This window comes from Nicotiana tabacum, chromosome 9 (genome assembly GCF_000715075.1).
Source record: "Nicotiana tabacum cultivar K326 chromosome 9, ASM71507v2, whole genome shotgun sequence".
Classification (NCBI taxonomy): Eukaryota; Viridiplantae; Streptophyta; class Magnoliopsida; order Solanales; family Solanaceae; genus Nicotiana; species Nicotiana tabacum.
In genome coordinates, this window is record NC_134088.1 from 92992946 (window position 1) to 93010747 (window position 17802).

General features: G+C 33.5%; 1 non-coding gene across 1 annotated transcript; it reads left to right on the plus strand.

Annotated features, from left to right (window-relative positions):
• The first annotated feature begins 7095 nt into the window (after nt 1-7095).
• On the plus strand, nt 7096-15006 carry LOC107760961 (uncharacterized). Its single transcript, XR_012694960.1, has 3 exons — nt 7096-7768; nt 13001-14016; nt 14722-15006. It is a non-coding gene; the product is annotated as an uncharacterized LOC107760961 (transcript).
• The last annotated feature ends 2796 nt before the right edge of the window (nt 15007-17802 follow it).

Below are 17802 nucleotides of genomic sequence, written 5' to 3' on the forward strand. Positions count from 1 at the left end.
ATGGTGGGAGTCTTATGAGAGGTGTAGGCCGGTCGGTGCAGCACCCCTTACCTGGCAGCAGTTCTCCGGTCTATTCCTGGAGAAGTTCATACCTCAGTCTCGCAGAGAGAAGCTGCGCAAGCAGTTTGAGCAGCTTCGTCAGGGTGATATGTCCGTGACGCAGTATGAGATGAGATTTTCAGAATTGGCCTGTCATGCTATCTAGTTAATTCCTACAAATAAGGAAAGGATCAGGAGGTTCATAGATGGCCTCACTTTTCAGCTGCGATTACTCATGACTAGAGAGAAAGTGTTTGGTGCTACTTTCGACGAGGTTGTTGACATTGCTCGTCAGATTGAGATGGTTCGCAGCCAGGAGCGGGTTGAAAGGGAGCCTAAAAGGCCTCGTGGTTCCGGTGATTTTAGCAGTGTTCCTTCAGGGGGTCAATTTTACCGTGGTAGGGGCTGTTCTTACAGACACGTTCAGGCTGGTCGTCCAGTTCATCATGGTGCATCAGCTAGCCACGATTTTTATAATGCTTACTCAGGCCAGTCTTCATTCAGTGCACTACCAGCGCAGAGTTCTCATCAGGCCTCGTCTGCTCAGGCTTCTACAGGTAATTCTTCAGGTTATCAGGAGCAACAGTTCCGTTAGAGGAGGGGTTGTTTCGAGTGCGAAGAATTGGGTCATTTCAAGAGAGATTGTCCTAAGAATTTGAGTGGGGCTCCAAAGTAGAGTTATCGACCAACGGCACTAGCACCAGCAGTTACATCACCCGCCCAACCAGCTCTGTCACGACCCAATTTCGCCTATAGGTCGTGATGGCGCCCAACACTACAGCTAAGCAAGCCAACTAATAAGTCAAACATACATTGGTTAAAATTTTATTCCAAGAAGATAATAAAATACCAATTTATACTAATGTGTGTGCCAAGACCCGGTGTCACAAGTGCATGAGCATCTAGTAGATTACACAAAACTCCAAATACTGTCTGAAATGAAATAGACAGAATATAAATATAAGAAGAGACACTGGTAGCTGCAGAACGGCTCAGAAAGGCAGCTCACCACTATGCCTCGTGATGACGTGGGTATGTGATGATAGGTCCTCCACTAGTACCTGTCTCAGATCCTGCACAACAAGTGCAGCAAGTATAGTATGCGTACGTAAACAACGTGTACCCAGTAAGTATCAAGCCTAATCTCAAAGTGGTAGAGACGAGATGGCCGACTTTGACACTCACTATGGGTCAATAACAATAACTGAAATAAAACTAGAATATTTAAATCATCATGATTTACAGAATTTACAATAATTTGTTTAATCAGCAGAGATAATCAAATTCCTTCAAATGTAACAATTCTCAATATATTAATTAAATTCCTTCAATTAAAATAGTTTCCAATTTATCAATTAAATCTCATTTACAGGAGTAACAATTAATTCCATAAACAAGCAAGAATAATAATTCATTAAATTCCAAGGATTTTCTAATTTACTAAATAGCTTCTAAAGCTGAAATAAATTATTAAAGTATCGTGTAATTATTATTATTAAGCACGATTTCTGCCGAGGACGTACGGCCCGATCCAGAGTGTTGTGTACACTGCTGAGGGACGTGCGGCGCGATCCATAGATGCATCTATCCTGCCGAGGCGTTCGGCCCGCTCCACAAGAAAGGAGGATATTTTCTTATGTGCCTCCGGAAGGACAGTATGTTTATTATAAGATAAATTTGGGAGGAGAACAATTTCTTTTGACAATTAATTGATTTAAATAGAAATAAAGCCTATGAGATTTCCATCCTTTAATATCTTTATCAAACAATTCACAATATATTCATATATATCAATAATATTAATTATATATATATATATATATATATATATATATATATATCAATTAATATTAATTAATCAAAGAATACAATTTACACAAGTAATACATGCTTTGAGTCCTAAACTACCCAAACTTTAGCATTAATAGTAGCTACGCACGGACTCTCGTCACCTCGTGCGTACGTAGCCCCCATAATTAGCAACAATTATTTAATCTTAATCACCTATGAGGTAATTTTTTCCCTCACAAGATTAGACAAGAGACTTACCTCGTCTTGCTCCAATTTAATCCACTATAAGGCCTTTTCCACGATTATCCAACTCCGTATGGCTCGAATCTAGCCAAAATAATTCGATACAATCACTAAATATTATAGGAATCAATTCTATAAGAAAATACTATATTTTAAAGAAAAGATCCGAAATTAATTAAAAATTCGTCCGCGGGGCCCACATCTCGGAATCCGGCAAAAGTTATGAAATCCGACAACTCATTCAATTACGAGTCCAACCATACAAGTTTTACTCAAATCCGACTCTAAATCGATACCGAAATCTCAAAATTTCGTTTCTATTAGATTTCTAAACTTTTTCAAATTTCAATCTCAAAACACTAATTAAATTGTGAAAACAATGATATATTCGTGTATATTGATCAAATACGAGTTAGAATCACTTACCCCAAATGTCTTTCCTTGAAAATCTGTCAAAAATCACCTATGTTCAAGCTCAAGTTTGTCAAAAATGGCAAATGGGTTGATGCCTCTGTTTTTATAACTTACAGATCTGCCCAGTTCGATCTTGGGAGCTCGTTCTCGGGAGCTCGATCTCGGGAGCTCGATCTCGGGAGCTCGATCTCGGGAGCTCGTTCTCGGGAGCTCGTTCTCGGGAGCTCGATCTCGGGAGCTCGTTCTCGGGAGCTCGATCTCGGGAGCTCGATCTCGGGAGCTCGTTCTTGGGAGCTCGATCTCGGGAGCTCGATCTTGGGAGCTCGTTCTTGGGAGCTCGATCTCGGGAGCTCGATCTCGGGAGCTCGATCTCAGGGACATGGTCATGGCTTCGATCAATTTCGATCTTGGGTCTTGACCCTGGCCCTCGAGCCTTGCCTTTGATCATGGCTTCGATACTGAGCCTCGTCCCTGGATTCGACTCAGGCCTCGATCGTGGGCTCGATATATGGGTTCGATCTGGGGCTCGATCACAGCCCAGAATATACAGCAGAAGAAAAAATTGCAGCAGCTTTTTAAGTCCAACCTTTGATCCGTTAACCATCCGAAACTCACCCGAGGCCCTCGGGACCTCAACCAAATATACCAACAAGTCCTAAAACATCATACGAACTTAGTCGAACCTCTAAATCACATCAAACAATGCTAAAACCATGAATCATACCCCAATTCAAGCTTAATGAAACTAAGAGTTTTCAACTTCTACATTCGATGTCGGAACCTATCAAATCAACTCCGATTGACCTCAAATTTTACACACAAGTCATAAATTATATAACGGAGCTATAAAAAATTTCGGAACTGGATTCTGCCTCCGGTATCAAAAAGTCAACTCCCCGGTCAAACTTTCAAACTTTAAATTCCTATTTTAGCCATTTCAAGCCTAATTTCACTACGGACTTCCAAATAAAATTCCGATCACGCTCCTAAGTCCAAAATCACCATACGGAGCTGTTGGAATCATCAAAATTTTATACCGAGGTTGTTTTCTTAAAATGTTGACCGAAGTCAAACTTAGCACTTTAAGGCCAACTTAAGGAACCAAGTGTTCCGATTTCACCTCAAACACTTTCAAATTCCGAACCAACCATCCCCGCAAGTCATAAATTATTACAAGCACCTACATAAAGTTTTATTTTAGGAAACGGGATTCTAAAAATTAAAATGACCGGTTAGGTCATTACAAGCTCGGGGTGGGGACGTGAACAAGAGTTGTGGTCAAGGAAGTCTTGAACTTCTGAAAGCTCTCCTCACACTCATCATACCACCTAAATGGGTCACCCTTCTATGTCAATATAGTCAATGGGGCTGCTATAGATGAAAACCCCTCCACAAAATGGTGATAATACCTAGCCAACCCAAGGACACTCCGGATCTCAGTAGTAGTAGAAGGTCTGGGCCAACTCCGAACTTCCTTAATCTTCTTCAGATCCTCAAATGATACTCATGATCCTCCCGGCTGCGAGAATACACCAATATATCATCAATGGAAATTATGTCAAAGGAATCCAGATAAGGCTAAAATATGTTGTTCATCAAGTGCATGAAAGTTGTTGGTGTGTTAGTCAACACAAACGAGATCACCAAAAACTTATAATGGCCATAACGGGTCTAGAAAGCAGTCTTCGGAATATCTAAAGCCCCGATCTTCAATTGATGGTACCCCGATCTCAAGTCAATCTTCGAGAATACCCTAGCGCCCTGAAGCTAATCAAATAAGTCATCAATACGCGGAAATGGGTACTTGTTATTGATAGTAACCTTGTTCAACTTTCTGTAGTCAATGCACGTCCTCAAAGAACTATATTTCTTCTTCACAAAAAGCATCGGTGCACCCGAAGGTGACACACTAGGCCTGATGAGTAACTGCTCCTTCAATTCTTTCCACTTCCTTGCTAACATACAATATGTTGGAATAGAGATGGGATGAGTGCTCGTAAATAAACATTATTTCTGAAACTTTTAGTTTTAAATCATCTCAAATTTTGAATATTGAAATGTATTTATATTTCTGTGAAATAAAACTTTTATTTCCAATTTGTTCAAATAAAAAAATTATATATGATGAAATATTAATTAATATTTAAGTATTAAATTTTAGAAGATCCTACATATTTGTTCACATAACAATCAGCAAGTTGTAATTTTAGATAAGAAAAACTTTGTTTTTAAAGTGTTCAAATGAGAAAAGAATTTATAAAAATAAAATTTAATTGATTTTAAAATCATATACGTTAGGAATCTTGCATATAATTTAAATAATAAACAATTTACTTAGCTATATTTTATTTTTATTTTAAAATTTTAAATATTACAAAAATGATTAAATATTATTTTTTTCGACGTGCCCTCTATTGACGCGTATAAAATTATAAAAATATAAGCCCTTCAAAATATAATTTTGAAACTTTAATATTCTATTATGTATCCCGTTCTTTTATATTAATTTCGTATCAAAAAGATCGTCGAGGTACCAGGTATCATAGACAAATCAACTGCAAAAAGAATAAAAATTAACGATGGATAAATTCATCGCTAATCCTATTAAATGACTAATTAGTAACTGAATATAAAAATTATCATCTACAAGATGAATTTCGTAACTAATTCATATTTTGTAAAGTTAAATTATGTAATAAACTTTCTTAGTAATAATATTAGTTTTTGTTTACCAAAAAAATAAAATTCATTTTCCATCTATTTAACAGGAGTGTGCATTGAGGTAATTTACGTTTTTCTATAAATTAAATTATGGTAATTAATTTTTTATCATAAATTAATAACTTCTATTTTTTCAGAGGTAATTATTATTTAAAACACAATGCTGTAGTAAATTTTAAAAATAGAAATAAACGAATTTAACAACAAAGCTTCTAAAAATACTTATGATTTTAAATTTTAAAAAACAACAAATAAATCATATAAAAGGAAAATAAAGAGGCAAAATTGGTCTTTGTGATTAAACAAAAAGGACAAAGAACAAAAATATTACACAAGATCGTGAAATTTCCTTGTTCGAAAGTCGAAACCAGCAAAAATAATTCTCCTACTTTTTTGTATTCTGATATTTCTTTAATATTTTGTATCCTTATTAGGAGAAGATATTAAACAATGAATTATATGACATTTCGTTAACTGATTTCGTGGTTTTAATATAGTATAGATTATAAGTCAAATAATCATATTATTATAATACTTGTCAGGTTTGATGGTGTGTTGTAGTCTTAGTTTGATGTGTATTCAAGTTTACTACTGTTTCATAATCACTTCCATTAACATGATCACTTGGCTGGTTTGGTCTATAAGATTTTTTCGCAGCTTCAAGAACCAATACATTAATATAGTCATTTGTATTTTTTTTGCATACAATATTATATATATTTCTTTCTTTAGAGTATTTTGCATGAGATTTTGGTCAAAACAAGGGGGAGCTAGCATTCTTTGAATTGCGTACTAAGAGCAGCAATCTTTCAGGCGGGCAATCTTTTTGTTTCTGAAAATTTGTGACTCTATATAATCATGTTTAAGTTTGTAAAAAGACAAAGGTTAAAAATTCAACTGAATTACCATTTAGGACTTCTGAATAATATTTGGTAAACATGACAACTTCGAGGTGTCACCTTTAAAGAAATGGTTCAATATAACCGACCTTCTACGCTTTGCTTAAAAGAAAATGGCCGATCAAAGATATTTTGTATTTTACTTTTAGATATAAGAATTGTAAAATTCCGAAAAAAAATGAATTTTTTTTTGTAAGTGAAAATGTTATTTGAAAACTAGAGTTGTGTTTGGACATGAATATAATTTTGGGTTGTTTTTGATGTTTTGTGAGTGATTAGAGTGAAAATTTTAAAAATTAGCTTTTTGGAGTTTTTCAAATTTTTGAAAAATTCCAAAATTCATCTTCAAGTGAAAATTTAAAATTTTATGGCCAAACACTAATTTCGAAAAAAAAAATAAAAAAATTTCGAAATAAAATAAAATTTTTCTTATGTCCAAACGGGCTCTTAGTCAAACATAACTCTAGAATATGAAAATTTGTCGAAGACAATTGTAAACGGATAGCACTATTTTTTGTTGATATTAATTATATTGTTGAAGTTTTATGCTTTGCTCACCATAATTATTAAATTATTTTATTTGATCGATTTGTCTATATAAACCCAAAAGACGAATAACTGAACCAAAACTCAAAAGAGATCAAGTCAAAGTCCAAAGCAATATGGCTAGATGCAAATTCAAGATTTGATAGTTATGGGTATCACTATTTTAAAGCAAATCAACCACTAGTGAAGGAGATTGAATTAGAGTGTACAATTAGTCGATTCGATCCGTTTCTGATTAATTCAATTTAGTTCAATCGATCTTGAATTTATTATCCTTGTTTCTACTTTATAAGTCTCCATGCATATTGAGAGTCCATCCTAAGTTAGAATGGGGCCCATTTTAACTTCCATGGGCATTATTAGTAGAAACATGGCTGTTTGGACATAATTGTTTTTCCCTTTTCAATAATATTTTCAAATTTGTGTTTGCTTATACATTTAACTAAATTTTTGAACATAAGTTTCAAATCTGAAAGAGTAATTTTTAAGTGAATAATAATTTTCTCATTTTTTATAATACATATCTCAATTTTCAAATATACTTTTTTTTTTCAACTTAAAAAATATTTTCTTTCAAATCTCATAAAGTATTTTTAAATCCCAATTTCGTTAGACAAAATCCACAGACAGAGAAACATAGGAGAAAGAGAAGGCAAATAGCAATGGTGAAAGATCTGAGCAACGATCAAATATCCTCCATGAAGGAGGCATTCACTCTCTTTGACACCGACGGCGACGGCAAAATTGCTCCATCGGAGCTAGGGATCCTAATGAGATCACTCGGTGGTAACCCGACCCAAGCCCAACTCAAATCAATAATCGCCGAGGAAAAACTCACCTCGCCGTTCGATTTCAACCGATTTTTAGACCTCATGTCAAAACACCTCAAACCGGAGCCATTTGATCGCCAATTGCGCGACGCGTTCAAGGTCCTTGATAAAGACGACACTGGTTTCGTCGTCGTTTCGGATCTAAAGCATATTTTAACGAGTATTGGTGAGAAGCTTGAGCCTGCGGAATTTGATGAGTGGATCCGAGAAGTTGTTGTTGGATCCGATGGGAAGATCCGGTATGAGGATTTCATTGCTAGGATGGTTGCCAAGTGATATTTGCATGTGAGTCCTTCTATCTTTTAGCATTTGATGAAAACCCCCCTGAAAGTTTTATACTTGCAGAGTTTGTTCCAATATTTTCTTTAAGCTTGTTATTCATGTTGTTTGCGTGGGTTATGTATACCAGTTTGTGTAAATTCAAAAATATTGCAGTGCAAAAATATTTCTTAACTAATTTCCTTTCCTATAGATGATAGGAATAGGAAAGCGTGTCAACCAGGGAAAGCATTGTCTATATATATTTTTGCCCAAAGTTGCTCCTCAGTATTCTCTCATTCTCTATATATATATTCTTCTTTAAGTTGCTCCTCAGTATTACTACTCTCTCATTCTCTGTACAGTATATTTCTCTTTCTCTGCCTATATTTTTCTTTCTCTTCCCAAAGTTGCTCCTCAGTTCTCTCATTCTCTCTCTATATATTTTTCTCTGCTCAAAGTTTTCATTCTCCAATGGCTTGCTCCCAGCAGAGTAATTTCAAGAAAAAGGAAATATGGAAAAGGGAATTGTGTGAAGAAATTAAACAAGCCAAGTTGATGTTACAAGGCCAAAGAGTAAACATAAAAAAGACTTTGGATCTAGAAACAGAAAGAGAAATTTCACTGCCGATGGGTGAAGAATTTGATAAACAACAAATAAACAAGAAAAAACAGACATGGGAAAAGGAATTGTGTGAAGAGTTAAAAAAAGCCAAGTTGAAGTTACAAGGCCAAAGAAAAAACATAAAAGGGAGTTTCTTTCTGGAAACAGAAAGAGAAATTTCAATGTTGATGGGTGAAGAATTTGATGAACAACAAATTAACAAGAAAAAACAGATATGGAAAAAAGAATTACGTGAAGATATCGAAAAAGCCAAGTCGAAGAAGTGTTTCTAGTGTTTATTCTTTTCTTAAACTCTGTATAGTTTAGGAGTTGTTTAATTTTCTTATCTACCAATTTTAAATGATGAATCAAAATTTGATTAATACTTGTCAGATTTGATGGTGTGTTGTAGTCTTTGTTTGATGTGTATTCAAGTTTACTGCTATTCTATATCATTATAAATCAAATAATCATATTATTATAAGTCAAATAGAGCTAATGCTGAAGTGGTTGATTCATGATTGAGCCCACTTTAACAAGGCGTATGTTGGATTGGTGCAACATTCTTCCGTTAACATTATCACTTATCTGGTTTGGTCTATAAGATTCTTTCGTAGCTTTAAGAACCAATGCATTATTGTTCTCAATTGTATTTCACATACAATACTATATTTATTTATTTTTGGAGTATTTTTGAGGAGATTTTGATCAAAACAATGGGGAGCTGACATTCTTTGAATTGCGTACTAAGAGCAGCAATCGTTCAGGCGGGTGATCTTTTTGTTTCTGAAAATGTGTGACTCTATATAATCATGTTTAAGTTTGTAAAATGACAAAGGTTAAAAATTCAACTGAATTACCGTTTAGGACATCTGAATAATATTTGGTAAACATGACAACTTCGAGGTGTCACCTTTAAAGAAATGGTTCAATATAACCGACCTTCTACGCTTTGCTGAGAAGAAAATGGTTGATCAAAGATATTTTGTATTTTACTTTTAGATTTCTTGCGTGTGAAAATTAAGATCTCTTTAAAATTAGACTAAATTTTAATGATTCTCAAAATAAATTGATACCGTGACCTTATTTATGGATTTGGTGAATATTCAAACCTCTCAAACGAAATGGACAGGAAGTATTCAAAATACACTTAAATTGTTTAAAAAGAAATGAAGAAAAGAGAATAATTCTGCAAGTTATTTATGATATTTGGAAAACCTCATCTTCGTACTTCACCGTGAATAAAATTGCAGTGCAAAAATTGAGTCCTTCTATCTTTTAGCATTTGATGAAACCCCCCCTGAAAGTTTTATACTTGCAGAGTTTGTTCCAATATTTTCTTTAAGCTTCTTATTCATGTTGTTTGCGTGGGTTATGTATACCAGTTGGTGTAAATTCAACACTTAATGTACTCGTTAAGGTGCATGCTTCACATTATTGTTTCTGCAGAATAATAAAAAACAATAATGATATCTTCGATGATTAGAATCGATGTTATATTTGCATGATTAAGACTGCTGGTACCTACTAAGCACTTTCATATATGGAAAGCAAAAAGATAGGGGAAATAAGTGTTACCGTACTTGTGCATGTATTCGGTAGAATAGTCAAGAAGCACACAAGCTAGCTCTGAGACTACTTGTATCCTGAAAGAAGAGTGTGACAACTAGATGAGCTTGAACTAAACTTCTTTTGAACTATGAGGTGCAAGTTGTGTTACGTTATACAACTTTCACCTCTTTTTTTTTCTTCTCCTATATCCATCTTTCCCCTTATAGGATTGATTGTCAATGGCCACTTATTTAGTATTAATATTTCATGTTGAAACTTATTCTCCGTAAAAATCTTTGGGAGCCAAAGTTAGTAGTTGATTCCTTAAGTATGGAGCCAAACTTATTAGTTAATTCCTTAAGTATTCCTTTCTAATATTGGACATTGTTTAAAATGAAAGAGGTGGATAGGTGGGTGGTTTTGGGATAGCCTTCTTATGCGTTTGGAGCGAATGAGAATATTGCTAACTTTTAATGATAAGCATCAATTTGGATCTCTCGAGGTTATTCATTTTAGTCAAGTTGGAAAATGGAGAGATGAGCTTCATCTTAAGAGTTGCATTGTTATCCTTCTGCTCATGTGATGTTGCGAAATGAAGCAAGAATGGCGTTCTCCTTAATACATATGCAGCTTCTTTTCTTGTGCGTGACCATTAGGAGAACAACTTTAGATAGTATGCATCTGTTTGGTTTTTTTGAAGTATTACATATTAGTGAAGAGGGAAAATTTAGCGTGTGAGGAGGATTCATCCTATGAGCTGCATGGTTGTCCTGCAACTCATGTGGCTTAGTTATATGAAGCTAGAGTGATGTTCTCCTTAATACATCTGAAATTCAATATGTTGTATGCGGACGTTAAGGGAACCACATTTTTAAAAAAAAGAAGAAGAAGAAGAACAATAACTTTAAATGGCTTCTACTTGAATCTTTTAAGGTTATGCATTTTAAGTAAAGAGGGAATATGGTGAATGTTGAAGCTTCACATGTGAGTTGCGTGGTTCTCCATAGTATTTTTGCAAGTTCATTTGTTACTTGTGAATGCTAAGGAAACATCAAGACTGCAACCTACTCATGATTCGCTTAAGGTCCCTTAAATTGCATTTTAAGTAAAGAGGGAATATGGTGAATGTTGAAGCTTCACCTGTGAGTTACGTGGTTCTCCATAGTATTTTTGCAAGTTCATTTGTTACTTGTGAATGCTAAGGAAACATCAAGACTGCAACCTTTCTATTGCACAGTGAAGTGGAGATTCTTAGAAGATGGAAAGAATTGTTTCTTGTCCAGCATCTCCTCTGGAACTAGTGATTTCCTTTTAGATCTTTATCTAGGATTTGGAGCAAGATAGAATTGTTTCCTATTGCACAGTGAACTAGTGGTGAGTTAGGGAAGGTGTATGTATATAGGTCTTGCAAGATAGTAGCTGATCAGGTTTAGGTTGAAGAGGCTCAAAGGTTTTTTGATATAACTTCCTTTTGATATGCCATAAATTTAAAAATCATCAAAGATGCTCTTGCTTGGAGAGTTTTTATTTCATTATGAAGAGGAGATTCACACCTCTAGGTGCATAGACTTCTTAACCTTTCAGGAGAGCAGAATGGTTAAATTTGAGGGTTTCTACATAAACATTGGGGGGGGGGGGGTACCTGTTGCAGGTTGGGGAAGGAGAGAATTTCAGAAAGTCTTTCTCTCTAAATATGTATTTATCTTCAGTAGTAGGCTGAGAAAGTAAATATGATATGTGTGTTGGTTTTTCCAATGAAACTAAATCAGAGCTGGAGGTTGTTGGTGAACTTACAATCCTCTGATCTTGTTTTATGAAGTCACAACCTCATCATTTTTTAAAAAAAATCAAGTCACAACTATGAGAAGTAATTCATTTAAGTGATTAATAATCGGCTTGCTAAGCACTCACTGGGGTTGGGCGCATTAATGATGTGTTGTTTAACTTTGACGAGTCTAAAAAATGCATTTGAAATAACAAAAATACAAGTAGGGATAAAGTTGGAAACTGGAATTAGAAGGATATAACCACTGTTCTTGTACTTCTGTAAAAGGTCCCTTAAATTGCATTGTTTAAAAGAAAATTTATTAGAGGCTCTGTGATTGACCAATTGAGTTACACCTAAACACTATTGGTAATCCTTTATAATTTGCATAGAAGTTTGTCCGAACTCCATTGTTATTAAAACAAATGGTATAGATTATAGTCAAGTCAAATATAACTATAAGGCTATAAGCACACAAAAGTATGTTCTAGTGGTCGATGAAGTGAGACGTAAATCATGGTAGACCAGGGTTCAAAGAATGCTTGATGAATTCGTTCCATCTGCTTGCATTGGTGGGAGAGTTACCCGTTAGAGATAGCAAGTACCCTACAGAATAGTCAAGATATGATCGAGCTGGCTCGGACATCACCACTATAAAAAAAGGTCTAAGATAACTTATGAGTTCTGAGAAATAGACAAAATGTAAGACATACAACTAATTACATAGTTATAACTTAGTAAATGCTGCCTCCAAATTGCTTAACTTGACCACAATATTTGATGTTGGGAGGTTAGTTATGAATCATGACCTTTATTTCCTGTAGCCTACTATATTTAACAATAAGAATAAACTTAAGAGGGAAAGGAAGTGAGTTCTTTGCTGATGTTAAGACGCATAAGTAATACGTTAAAAGAGATGGCATTCGTTCGTTTCTGTTGTGTTGTCAACGCATTGCGATGTTTTGGAAAAGCAGAAGATTCATCTTGCTAGGATAAGAAGTATTTTGTGGTTGAGATTATAATCCACCTTTAATTGAGGATATCACCTGTAAGAGAATTGACTTGCCTCCCAGTGTGAGACACTTAACAATCCCTATAGGATTAATGGTTCAAACTATGTTCAAGTTACAACAGTTTCCAGGAGGAGCCTAGTGAATTTTGCCCTAAAACTTGAAAAGCTTATTAAGATCACTTGGTTAACCCTCGTTGTAATATTTTCTTTCTGGTAGGTCATAATTATCACAATTTCAATTGATACAATTAATATCATATTTAATTTTGATCACTAGTTGAGTGAAATATTTTAACTTTACTGATTTTGCTTATTTTTCACATGCAGGTGATTTGCATCTTTGGCTATATTATTCATAGCATGAAAGAAGATCTGACCTTTTCCCTCGGTAGCTTAGCCTTTTTATTTGCATGTTTCATTGTACCCCATTAGCCATTTTCCTAATTGTTGATTTTACTGTTTTCTTCCCTTGCACTGTCATTGAACAATTCTTGGTTCAAGTCTTTGGTTTGTATCCTGTATTTTGGTTTCATCATTCTGAAACATCGTGTAGAACATAGGGGTACTTAAGGAATACATTTGCGTCTTGGGTTAAAACCTCTTCGTTGTTACTCGTAAACTTTGGATATGACTTTAGGCACATAATATTTCACTATTTCAGCATACTTATGCTATAACCAACCCTTTTTCCCCTTAGACCATGTAGCTCTTGTCCAGGTAGTCCTTTTCGTATCCACCATCTTGGGTTAAGTGATATTAGTTCTTATACAACTTGTTCTACCGACGACTTCTGCCAGACACTTATATTTTCTCCTTTCCAGTTTCCATGACCTTGAGGCGTCGTGTAGTTCTTGAACCACCTGTTCTTATTTGACCCAAGTAAGGTTACATTCCAAAACTAAGTTGAATCAAATGGAGTAGCCCATTTAGGCTATAAGTTTTAATTTAGGTATCTTTCAGTATGAGCTATGCTGTATAGCAGCTTTGGATTGCATTGCTGCTAGACTCTCTTCCTGATCCATACACCATTTCAAAGATAATCTGTTGGACTTTCCTTGCTTTAAGCGAGAAGCGAAGCGAGGCGACCCATCGAGCGCTTCTGCTATCTGAAGCGTAGCAGGTATTCAAAAGCGCTCTCTTCCCATTAAAAAGCGAGAAGAACGATGCGAAGCGATGCGTAAGAAGCGTGCGCTTCTCTGTTTTAAAGGGCTGCCAGCCTATTTAATTAAAAAAGATGTTCTTTTTTTAAAACATCTCGACCAGCAACAACAGAGAAAGAAAGAGGCGACCAGGGTTCAAGTTTTCTACACTTTTCAACTTCAAGATCATCAAGTTTGGTCTAGGTATGTGATTTCTTCTTCCTTCTTCTTCTTCTTTTTCTTTTTCTTTCACTGGTTCAGCGTCCAAATAGCAGTGAAATGCTGGCGATTTCTTTTTTCCCTTCAGTTCTTCTTTCTCATTCTTCTCCACTTCCTTCTTCATTTTCTTGCACTGTTTTTTCGTTTGAAATGCTGCCCGTTTTTTACTGGAATGGTATACTGCCGTTCCTCTTATTTTTATATCCTTTATTCTTAGTTCTTATTGCCTTTCTTATGTGTTACGTAGTTGTTCTTTTAGTTATCCGCTTCACTTTAAAATAGCGAGCATTTCGCTTCTCGCTTTAAGCGAAAAGGTGGTTGTTGCTTTTCCTCGCTTTACGCTCTTCACAACACTGCTTTGGACTATTAGAGCCATATTTGAAATGCAATATAAGCTTTTCTTGATTCTCTGCTAATTAATGAGCTAGTGCCGAAATTATGTCACTCTCTTGAAACAAATGTAATTTCCCTACACTTACCAACATTTTCTTAAATTTCTCGAAGTTTCAGCTTTTATCTTAACAGTAGGGCACTTAAATGGGACGGAGAGACTTACATTATTCTGAAATCTATACAGACGTCGTTTATCCAGCCATTTGTATTTTTTTTTCTTTTTTCCTATCCCAGAAAGCATTTACTTACTACATGGTTCCAGTAGCCCAACTGATTGTGAATGTTTCTTATATGCAGTGAGTCTACCACAGCGAGGAGACAGAGATATGGGATGGATTAGCTTTTTGGGAAATTGACTGACCAGTTCAAGTCTTCTTTATGTATTGGAAGAGTTGTCAGGTCCATTTTTTCTTAATTATTTGTTCTAGTGATACTTATGCTGACATTTTCTGGATACGGACGGTATAGTGATACTTTGATTAGAAGAAAATGGCTGAGCAAAGATTCTTGTATTTAATTTTTGGATTTCTTACATGTGAAAATTAAGATCTCTTGAGATTTGACACAAAATTAAACATAAAATTGTAACAATTTTGGTTAAACAAATTTCCGACGCGTCATTGCCTTCAGCTTTCCTATACGAAATAGGAATCTCCGAAACATTGAATCAAAATTTCCTTTCCTATAGATGATAGGAATAGGAAAGCGTGTCAATTAGGGTAAACATTGTCTATATATATTTTTCTTTCTCTGCCCAAGTATTCTCTCATTCTCTATATATTCTTCTTTAAGTTGCTCATCAGTATTACTACTCTCTCATTCTCTATACAGTATATTTTTCTTTCTCTGCCCAAAGTTGCTCCTCAGTTCTCTCATTCTCTCTATATATTTTTCTCTGCCCAAAGTTTTCATTCTCCAATGGCTTGCTCCCAGCAGAGTAATTTCAAGAAAAAGGAAATATGGAAAAGGGAATTGTGTGAAGAAATTAAACAAGCCAAGTTGATGTTACAAGGCCAAAGAGAAAACATAAAAAGGACTTTGGATCTAGAAACAGAAAGAAAAATTTCACTGCCGATGGGTGAAGAATTTGATAAACAACAATTCAACAAGAAAAAACAGACATGGGAAAAGGAATTATGTGAAGAGTTAAAAAAAGCCAAGTTGAAGTTACAAAGCCAAAGAAAAAACATAAAAGAGAGTTTCGATCTGGAAACAGAAAGAGAAATTTCAATGCTGATGGGTGAAGAATTTGATGAACAACAAATCAACAAGAAAAAACAGATATGGAAAAAAGAATTACGTGAAGAGATCGAAAAAGCCAAGTCGAAGAAGCGTTTCTAGTGTTTATTCTTTTCTTAAACTCTATATAGTTTAGGAGTTGTTTAATTTTCTTATCTACCAATTTTAAATGAAGAATCAAAATTTGATTAATACTTGTCAGATTTGATGGCGTGTTGTAGTCTTTATTTGATGTGTATTCAAGTTTATTACTATTCTATATCACTAGTGTTAGTGTACGTGCGTTGCACGTGTACATTAAACGTATACAAGAAAAAAATTGTTGAAAATTAGCAATTGCAGTTAAAATAAATGCAATATATGTTTAAATAATAAAAATTAATTTACATTGACACAATAGTTAAACTCAATATATTTTGAAACATGCAAAGATGATGAATTTAGTTGGATTAGCTATATAGTATCGGTAATTATTATTAATTTATTATATCAAATATAAACATCTTATGTTGTCGTATTCACCTAACATCTCTTCATAGATGCTACATTTGTAATGTTATTATATAACAAGATAATTAATTTCTTATTAATTTTAAAAGGCAAGTAAAGAATATAAGAAAATAATGAAGATTTTAATATTAATTGTAAATTTTGGACAATCGATCTTTTTAACAGAATTAAGAGTGCACTCTTTTCATTGATATAAAACAGAGTATAAAACCTTTATGCTAGTTACAATCATGTAATTTATCAATTAGTTTTTTACTTTTCTGGAAAGTAAGGAAAATAATATTTAATTTCAATTTATCAAGATTCTAAAATAGATATTTCATGTAGAGAATGAAGTTACGCTACTTTTATAATAAAAGAGTTTAAAAGTTTAAAAATGTGACATGCTCTTTATTTTCATTCATTGTCCTTTCTCGGATTGATTTCACTCATATTTTATCGATGCTAAATATTTTTTATTGGAGTTTTACACTTCTATAATAGTATATATAAATAAACATTATTTCTGAAACTTTTAGTTTTAAATCATCTCAAATTTTGAATATTGAAATGTATTTATATTTCTGTGAAATAAAACTTTTATTTCCAATTTGTTCAAATAAAAAAATTATATATGATGAAATATTAATTAATATTTAAGTATTAAATTTTAGAAGATCCTACATATTTGTTCACATAATAATAAGCAAGTTGTAATTTTAGCTAAGAAAAACTTTGTTTTTAAAGTGTTCAAATGAGAAAAGAATTTATAAAAATAAAATTTAAGTGATTTTAAAATCATATACGTTAGGAATCTTGCGTATAATTTAAATAAGAAACAATTTACTTAGCTATATTTTATTTTTATTTTAAAATTTTAAATATTACAAAAATAATTAAATATTATTTTTTTTGACGTACCCTCTATCGACGCGTATAAAATTATAAAAATATAAGTCCTTCAAAATATAAATTTTAAAAATATAAGCTCTTGAAAATAATAAATATTGAGCCTATTCAGTCAAAAAGTACCGGATGGCCTAGCTAAGCATGAAAACAAATAATATAATTTTGAAACTTTAATGTTCTATTATGTATCCCGTTCTTTTATATTAATTTCGTATCAAAAAGATCGTCGAGGTACCATGTATCATAGACAAATCAACTACAAAAAGAATAAAAATTAGCGATGGATAAATTCATCGCTAATCCTATTCAATGACTAATTAGTAACTGACTATAAAAATTATCATCTACAAGATGAATTTCGTAACTAATTCATGTTTTGTAAAGTTAAATTATGTAATAAACTTTCTTAGTAATAATATTAGTTTCTTTTTTACCAAAAAAATAAAAATCATTTTCCATCTATTTAACAGGAGTGTGCATTGAGGTAATTTACGTTTTTCTATAAATTAAATTATGGTAATTAATTTTTCATCATAAATTAATAACCTTTATTTTTTCAGCAGTAATTATTATTTAAAACACAATGCTGTAGTAAATTTTAAAAATAGAAATAGACGAATTTAACAACAAAGCTTCTAAAAATACTTATGATTTTAAATTTTAAAAAAACAACAAATAAATCATATAAAAGGAAAATAAAGAGGCAAAATTGGTCTTTGTGATTAAACAAAAAGGACAAAG